This window comes from Alosa alosa, chromosome 9 (genome assembly GCF_017589495.1).
Source record: "Alosa alosa isolate M-15738 ecotype Scorff River chromosome 9, AALO_Geno_1.1, whole genome shotgun sequence".
Taxonomy (NCBI): Eukaryota; Metazoa; Chordata; class Actinopteri; order Clupeiformes; family Clupeidae; genus Alosa; species Alosa alosa.
The window spans coordinates 15,234,800-15,243,786 of record NC_063197.1 but is presented as its reverse complement, the minus strand read 5'-3'; the positions used below and the strand labels follow the sequence as shown (position 1 = coordinate 15,243,786).

The following is an 8,987-nucleotide window of genomic DNA, read 5'->3' as shown; positions in this document are numbered from 1 at the left end:
AAGCTCAATCTTTTAAGAAATCAAAAAATAAATAATAAATAGCGGCAGATCAGGCTGGGTTCACCCAGCCTAGTCCATAGGCACCCGATATTGTTTAATTTTCCGATTGAGATATCCACGCTCTGGCTATTCTACATGCAAAAATGCATCAGGGAGTTATGACAAAACTGTAACTAACAAATTATATCCTAATAGAAAGCTGTTAGCTTCCCAAAGCTACTGGTAGGCTTATAAGGTAGGGCTATTTACAACATAAATTGTCACTAGGCTATGCTGGCGACACAAATAAAATCTCCTTTGGAAACCAATGGCTCACGCCTTACAGTATCAAGCGGACTTAAACTGCCATATCGTGGCAAAGTTGTAATAAAATTAACGCAGCTCTATGAGTCAAGGAAAGCGCGAATGAAGTAGCCACTTTTAAATGGGACCCACTACACAGTAGCTTAAGGTGTGTTGCTAAAGCAGCCATAATGAAATGAAGGTGTCATTGTTTGGATACTTCACACGCACGTGCTTTTTAATTTCAGACTACAACTACCAAGCTGGAATCAAAGCACATCGATTCCCCTCTCACACCCTGCACGCACTTAAAACAAAATAAACAGGCGTCTGTCTCACGCATGTATAGGCAAAACTGTATCAGACTGTATCAGGTGTAACGTTGGTAAATCTTCCATTGCACAGAATGATTTTTGTAGCACGTGCAACAAATGACAGTCGAAAGATACAATTACAGTGCTGCTATCAATTTGCTTGGTATAACCGCATTTATAGTTTTCTACAAATGCAATCAATCAAATTGGCCTCCATCACTCAACCAACGCTAATGGTAACATTACCTAGGTCCTTATTGATATTATAAGATTAACGTACCTGCAGTAAAAACCAAGCATGTCCGATAAACATCCTCAGATTTATTTCGGCTTCATGTGAACATCGTCCTATCCTTATTAGACGTTCTCTGCGGTAAACTACAGTCCTTGTAGGAACCGTCCATTGTTTTTCCAACCTACTTTTAACTTCAAACAAAATTACGTCTCACTGAAACGATGCGCCATCTAGTGGACAAACGACTACTTATCGCCAATACTGGAAATGCAGCCATGATGATGATGATGATGATGATGAATATTTATTTTGGCTTTCTTTTAATCCTACTGAATTTGTAATTATGTATCGGCCGTTCTAATACCGATAGTATGTGGGTGCCTGTGTGTGTGTGCATGTGTATATGTGTGCACCGCCATCTACAGGCCAATGAGTGTACAGTCACTAAATGTACACATAACCTTTTTTTAGACCCTGGATGAAATTCTACGAAACTTGGCATACCCCCAGAGAATGCCAGGTCAATCATACACATAGTTTGGTGCAGTTCTGAACATCTTAACTGAAGATGGGGACAGATGGGGACAATCCCTATATGACCGCTTTGCTAGCGGCGGTCATAATGAGCAACAAATTCTATATCTGAGTAGGCCCAGTGGATTCAACTCTGTACTCATGAAGGTGGTAAAAGTTGTCTTGACTCACAAAGGGAAATCTCTGGAGACCTATGCCCTCCTGGACGATGGTTCAGTCCTCTGCTGTTGAGAGTTTAGGCCTATATGGGGCAGCTGAGTCCTTAGTCCTGCGCACAATTAGACAAGGCACAGAGAGAATTGAGGGTGCTACAGTGTCTTTCTCAATCTCACCAGCTTCCCATCAGCAAAGGAAATATGAAATCAAAGATGCTTTCACTGCTAAGCAACTGGACCTACCGGAGCAGACTTACCCTGTCACCACTCTGCAGAGACGTTACCAGCACCTCCAAGGCCTGTTGTTGCAGGAGTTCCATAAGATCAGACCATTGCTGTTGGTGGGAGCAGACCATTCTCATCTCCTGTGCTCTGTGGAACGTGTGAGATTTGGCCCCCCTGGAAGCCCAGCTGCCCTGCACACTCGCCTACTGTAGGATGGACGCTGCATGGACCAACCTCTCTGATGCAGGACTCCAGCTCTGATACCCAGTGTTTTTTTCCCTCACTTCTCCTGCCCAAGACCAGTTACAGAGGGATGTGGAACGACTGTGAGATCAAAACGAAAAACGATGGTTCCATGCTATCCATGTGGGGCTACATGCCCACCAAGTTTCGTGTAGCCTACCCCGTCTTTCAGTGTCCTGCGAATCCTTGACGGAAATTTGGCCATGCGAAAAAGAAAAAAAATCTGACTAAACCTATAAAAAAAACTTTGCAGTACAGTCTGAAGGTCCTATTAAATCTAATCTACTTACATAAAGAGAAATATTTACACAACTGCATGAACAAAGAAAAAAGATTTCGATAAACTGTTCACAACGCTATCGTTATACTTTAAAAACAGAACTTCAAAGAGGTGATTAGTAGTAATTCCTCAGTCAAGATATGTACAACCTATTTATTGGGGCAGTAGTGGCCCACTGGTTAGCGCTCTGGACTTGTAACCGGAGGGTCGAGCCCAGTGGGCCACGGCTGAAGTGCCCTTGAGCAAGGCACCGAACCCCTCACTGCTCCCCGAGCGCCGCTGTTGTAGCAGGCAGCTCACTGCGCCGGGTTTAGTGTATTCTTCACCTCACTATGTGTTCACTGTGTGCTGTGTGTGTTTCACTAATACACGGATTGGGTTAAATGCAGAGACCAAATTTTCCTCACGGGATCAAAAGAGTATATATACTTCTACTATATACCCAGATAGCAAGGTGACATTGATATGATGTTGATTTTCCATCCAAATCATCATTTTGGTTGAGATTGAAATCTCAATGGTAAATAGACATTGAATCAGCATTACAATCCTGACAAAAACCCGACAGTGCATGAATATCGATAAGAGAGATATCGAAACAACATTGGTTTATAGTTTATGTTGCCATAATCGATAGAGCATTGATACATAGTTCACTAAAAGATATTGAAAAGTCATGGATTTGTGGTTGACTGGGAAATCTATTGAAAAGTAGTGGATTTATAGTTGACCGCGCGACGACGTTTGAACTGTCCAGCAGGAGATCATTTTCAGCAACAGTTCAGTCAGACCAACCGGGTGTTCAGCTCTCTGTCAAGTTCACTCCTCCTTAATGGTAAGCAAGCATTTATTTATCAAACGATAATGTTTTATTGTAAAAGTGTACTACATTAAATTCGGTCATGTTTACAGTCTATGTACATCGTACTGTCTGACTTACAAACTCATTCAAATGCTAGGCTAGCTAAATTTACTTGCTGTTGTCAAATTAATGTTAGGCTAACTTACGTTATGGCAGTTCATCATAATGTTAGGTTAACGTTACTTGGCAGTCTGATTTATAATTAGGTCCAACCTTTGTTGTCAGTAAGTTACAGTTTATTATACTCATGATAATAAAATATGAAGTAGTGCTAGGCCTACTGGTAACGTTAGCTTCTAGGCTACTGTCAAAATTATAGGCTGAAGATGTGTTGCTGGTTAACGTGGAGATTTAGCTAACATTTATGTAACTCCTGGTGATCATATTTTTGTGAGTTTAATAGGCTAACTTTAGCAATACTGATATAAGTTAACTTTAAGTCATATCTGACTAGACTGCTATCATTAACCGTTCATTGGGCAGCAAAATTGTTCGGACGAACAGAGCTGCCCGAATGGCTGGTGCTGCTAGCAAACACGACATATTCAATGACCTCACCCAGCTTGCGAAACTGAATTATTCTAACACTATCTTCAGCCTGGCATTTTGACAGTAAACTCAACAAACATACAGAATATATATTCTATGATTATTCTAAAGTTTCAATTATAAGTAGCCTTCAGTTTCAGTTGAACATTGCCTATTTATCTAACACTGTCTATCTCTTTTTCTTCTGTTTCTGTTAGGTGCCACTTCACTCTGCTACTGGATGGTGGAGGGCTGACTGCGAACGGGTGGTCTATGAATGCTATACTGAATGGATAGCAGGGAAGCACATGAATTTCTAAATGAAGAAGAGTTAATAAATGCACTTGATTTTCAAACTGATAAGTTGTCAATGGTTATTTATGCACGATTGTGTAGCCTAAACCAGCCATACTAGGCCTAGTCAAATTTATCCTGGCTGTATATAAAGCAGGATGTGAATTTCCCAATATTTTTTCCAAATTAAAAGTGGTTTACTGAGGTTTAATATCAATTGAAATACCATTGAAATCGCATTGATCTTTAGTTTGGTTGTAATTTCAACGTTGTTTCAACATTCATTTTAATTGAAATACCATTGGAATTCCGTTGATCTGTAGTTGGAATTTCAACATTGCTTCAATATTAATAGAGGGTGCAAAATGTTATAGGATCAATGTTGAAGTGCGACATTGACTCAATGATTTTAACGTTGACAAAATAATGTTGATTTAACATAGATTCAATGAGTAATTGCTATCTGGGTAGTTATGTCGAAATAGACAAGGCATCTCCTCAATGGGTTTATGTAAATGTAATCAGAGGCTGACTCAGTTCTTACTAATTCATTACGCTTTTAGATGACGCATAATTCCTTTTCTTGATCATAGCTTCTTCCTTCCATGTGAGTGAAAGGTTGTTAATCGCCATGACCGCCATTTACATGCATTTGGAACTTTATTTAAATCAGCAAGTCAGCGTTTCTCCTGAATGAGCACATACACGGGTGTTGTGGGATGCAATGTAACCAGCGCGAGAGCGAGAGAGAGACGAGAAGAAAGAGCAATAAATACAGAAGTGCACTGTCAGTTAACGGGAAGGAACTGACTGAATTGTGCATTTTGGGCATCAGGCATTGCTCTTGTTACAAGAACTGCTCTGGCAATCAGGGGTGGACGCTAAGGTGCATTATGGAAAACCTTTACTCACTGCAACTTGACTTGATCTGAAAAAAATAAAATAGTTTGTCTCACTTTGACGCCTTTATCCAAACAAGTATGAGCGCCGATTGCACGGGTTATTACAATACGGAAAAGGAGTTTGTGAACGCATCCACGTGCCCTAAGCCGGGCAACGACGCAAGAGCTGTGTTCTGCTGTGGCTTCAGCGACTACAAGTATTGCTGTGATGATCCTAACAGCTTTTTCCCGTACGAGTATGGATATATGTGGTGGCTAAGGTAAGGACGTGCGAAGAATGGCTGTTTGTGCCATTGTTTTGCAGGTAAAGAGCAACATCTTTACACATGTTGTGCTACCTTAGAGTGACGTCTTGGGCACTCCGCTATTTTACTCTGGAGAAAATCATACTAACCTAAATTGGAACCCAATGTAGCCAAAATCAAGCTTTTTCTATGTTGCACTAAATGGTTGTCTGGAAAAGCATGTCGCCTGTCAGCTGTACTGGTTGTGAGAGTTTAGATTAAATATTGTCTAACCCCCACTCCAACTCCACTGGCAATCCCTTGGAAACCAACTTGACTTTATCAGCTAAACTAGCTGATAAATGCAACACTGTTTCAAATGGCAAGGGTGGATTTACCACCCAACCTTCCAACAGGTATATTTTTAAGTCCTGTCAGTTAAATATTCTGACAGACAAGTTGCTGTTTGGTAGAATAATGAAATGTAAGGGTAGATAGTACCTCTAAATAGCTCAGTGACCAGTTTAATTTTGAAATGTCTTGAAATCATTATATCTGCTTAATGCTTAATTAATGAATTGTTTAATTTAATAGGTGTATGGGTGAGGCATCAAATTTGGAGTGTATTTTTGGTGTGAAGTGGCTGTTCTGGATACTTTCTTTTGATAACTTTGCTTTTCCACTATGAAAGCTAAGCTCATCTTTTCTTTCATTTGCATTTTACTCTGGGTTCTAATTAGACACTTGTCATCATTCCCTTTTGGTAACACATGAGCCAAGGCGTTTTTGTCCTCCGTCTCTATGGTATTGTGTGATGTGGAAGCATGTTTGACATATTTCCCCACTTTGGTGTGGAGCTTCAAGCCTGGTCTAGAGCAATAAACACTTTGCAGAGGTTAGTGGGGTTTCTGAGAAGACTTATGTGACCTATTTCCCCTTCTGTGTCCCCAGTGGGCTTTCCAACATCCACATTCGCAGTTGTAAACAGCTGGGAGGTATAATTGGACAGTTATTCACTTGGTCTACATGGATGGTATTCATCAATACATGGCAATACAAGGCAATGAAAAATACATAGCTTAACTGGGAAATAAACCGTCACACTGCACAATCCCACAACATGCACTCTACTTATGTGACCTATTTCCCCTTCTGTGTCCCCAGTGGGCTTTCCTTTCCAACATCCACATTCGCAGTTGTAAACAGCTGGGAGGTATAATTGGACAGTTATTCACTTGGTCTACATGGATGGTATTCATCAATACATGGCAATACAAGGCAATGAAAAATACATAGCTTAACTGGGAAATAAACCGTCACACTGCACAATCCCACAACATGCACTCTACTACCCAGCTAATGCCCTTTGCCTACAATTGTGGGCAATAGAGTGCATGTTGTGTAATGGAACCTTAATGGAACCTTAAGTAGCATCTTAATATCATCTCGCTGCTTGCGTTGCATGGATACGAAGACATGCAGGTACTTTTCCATTATGTGTGCTATAACTTGCACGCTTAGGCAAGTATGGTAATGGCAGCAGGAGGGCAGTTGAAACAGCTTACATCTTTTCAGAGATTACCTGCAGAAAGTTGATCCTAAAAGTGCTATTTTAATTTGTCCGGGACCAGGCTCGGACTGGTAATCTGTACAACCGGGTGGGCCGGTAACATCCGGGTTTTATTTATTTATTTATTTTTAGCCTATTTGTGGCCCGTCATGTAGGCCTAGGCCTAGCCTACAAATGCAGTTGCATCCATTTGGCTTGGTGGGGGGGTGACCGGTCAATCATTTTGCCCTCTTCATGACCGGTTCAGTGTGTGTTACGATCGCGCCCCCCTGCCCCACCCCTCAAGTGGATTTGTCCAAGCAGCCGCCAGGTTTGTGGGGAAATATAGCCATATACGAGCGCATGGTAGTCTGGGCTGTATAAGTGCCCTCCGCTGGCTGATGTTCACATCATCGCAGTTTAACCGTAAACAGCAATCAGAGGTCTAGTTTTATTCCATAAATATGGAATTATGGAAGTTAGTAGCACGCGCTACCACAAGCTTCCATTTACTGCACCATGTAGGCTACTGTAGTGCGGTTCTGTCAACATAAAGAAACTACGGGTAGCCTACAATTTTCGCACAACTTGGTGGAAAAGTGTAGCACAGGTTAAAGAAAACCCATTAATTTTTGGAGCTGATCCTACTCAAAAGGAACTTCAAAGTATTTCCTATATAGTAGGCATAGCCTAACTTTTAGCTCACAGTGAAAGTGAAACTTGGAAAGTGGAAGTCTTTCCACCGAGTGTTACATTAGATGCACAATAATCGCGAGTCGATGCAAAGTTATGAATATCAACTGGTAGGTTAGTGTCGTGGAAAAAATCACTAACTTTTAACTCTAATTTAGCACTCTGAACAAAAACCAGCGGAGAACGGTCTGAGATGAGAAGTGGCCGCTTGTGGCCTTTTATTCACAAGTCCTCCTGGGTACAGCTCTGTGCATTTTTTTCAGAGACTAAGTGTCGCCAGGCAGGAGTTGTGAATGATGGATGTCCTCTGCAGCGGAGACTCCATGACCCAGGCCTTGAGGAGAAGGTGCGCACGTTCTGAGGATTTTCCTCTTGGGGAAAGTTTTTGTATGTTATCAAAACACCTCCTTTTTTCGTATGGCCAACCCTGGCCGGGTGTCTGCCCCCTATGTAAATGGCAGACCCCCTTGTAGCCAATCAGTATACACTCAATAAATAATATTGGTGGATGAGCTCACCAAGCTGCCACAAAAATTATTAAATAATCCCCAGTAGGCCTGTGTCACGTTCGCGCACATGCATGACATCCTCCCCCAGCTTCTGCCTGGCCACCTGGCTGCACATGAACTCTTCATGAACTTTACTACATATATCTCTCGGCTGCTGCCTGGCAACACATGACATCTTCAAAAAAAATCTGCCACATAATCCCCCCCCTTCGAGGCTTGCAAAAGTCTCGCTGAAGGGAATCACATTTTCAACACATAAAGTATAATAAGAACATAAGGATTGCATAAAAAATATAAGTCATTGCATATAGCCTAGTATACGTCATTAGGCGGTGTTTCCTAGCTTGCTGATTGCTAAGGCAAATGTGGAAATAAATGATGCTATAACTTGACATAAGTTGCATAAGGCACACAAGATAAACAACACAATTAAAATACATACTGGTGACACTAGTGTAGCAGCAATTGATGAATGATACCATTTACCAAAATATTTAAGACAAATGGCTGGGCTCCGAGTCGGTTCCTGCCCTAAAGTGGTGTTTAAAAATGTAACTCCACTTGCCCTACCAGAAGACTATCGCTATTGACAGGTGAACTAAAATCTACATCTCCATGATGGGAGGAGCCCATACCAGCCAATCATGACAGTCTTTGGTTGATTCACGACACTTACAATTACATCTAATGCTACTAATCTTACTAAAATAGTTGTTCTCGTTTATCATAAGTAATGTTGTTTCCTTATGTGTAATGGTTATAGTCCTTAGTTTTACAGAGGACATACTAAAAATGATTAGATATGGTTAAATATGCCTTCCATGCTCTGCCTTCCTAGTCATTACTATCCAAAGTAAGACTATTTCAAATTTTAGTGCTGGGAGTGCAGCTTTGCATCCTCTGGTTCCCATTGTCATAATCATGTAGACCCACATGATACTGTTGTGGTATGTGAACAACACATAGACTCTGAGATCAGTACTCGGATAGGAAGAGGTTTCAGGCCGCTTTGAAACCAAACTTCCCTGGCTAGCAGCCATCCAGAACCTGTGGCGGCAACCCCCCTGCCTTAGGTCGTCCCAATGCAGGCCAAAAACAAGGATCTTACCCGTTATAGGGCCGAGTAGCCTTAATCAACACAGTGTCCTGTTCTGATGA

The 8,987-nt window shown here is 41.4% G+C and overlaps 1 long non-coding RNA gene across 1 annotated transcript; it reads left to right on the top strand.

Annotated features, from left to right (window-relative positions):
* Positions 1-3,063: 3,063 nt before the first annotated feature.
* LOC125301060 lies at positions 3,064-4,018 on the top strand. Its single transcript, XR_007194664.1, has 2 exons — positions 3,064-3,103; positions 3,877-4,018. It is a non-coding gene; the product is annotated as an uncharacterized LOC125301060 (long non-coding RNA).
* Positions 4,019-8,987: the final 4,969 nt, after the last annotated feature.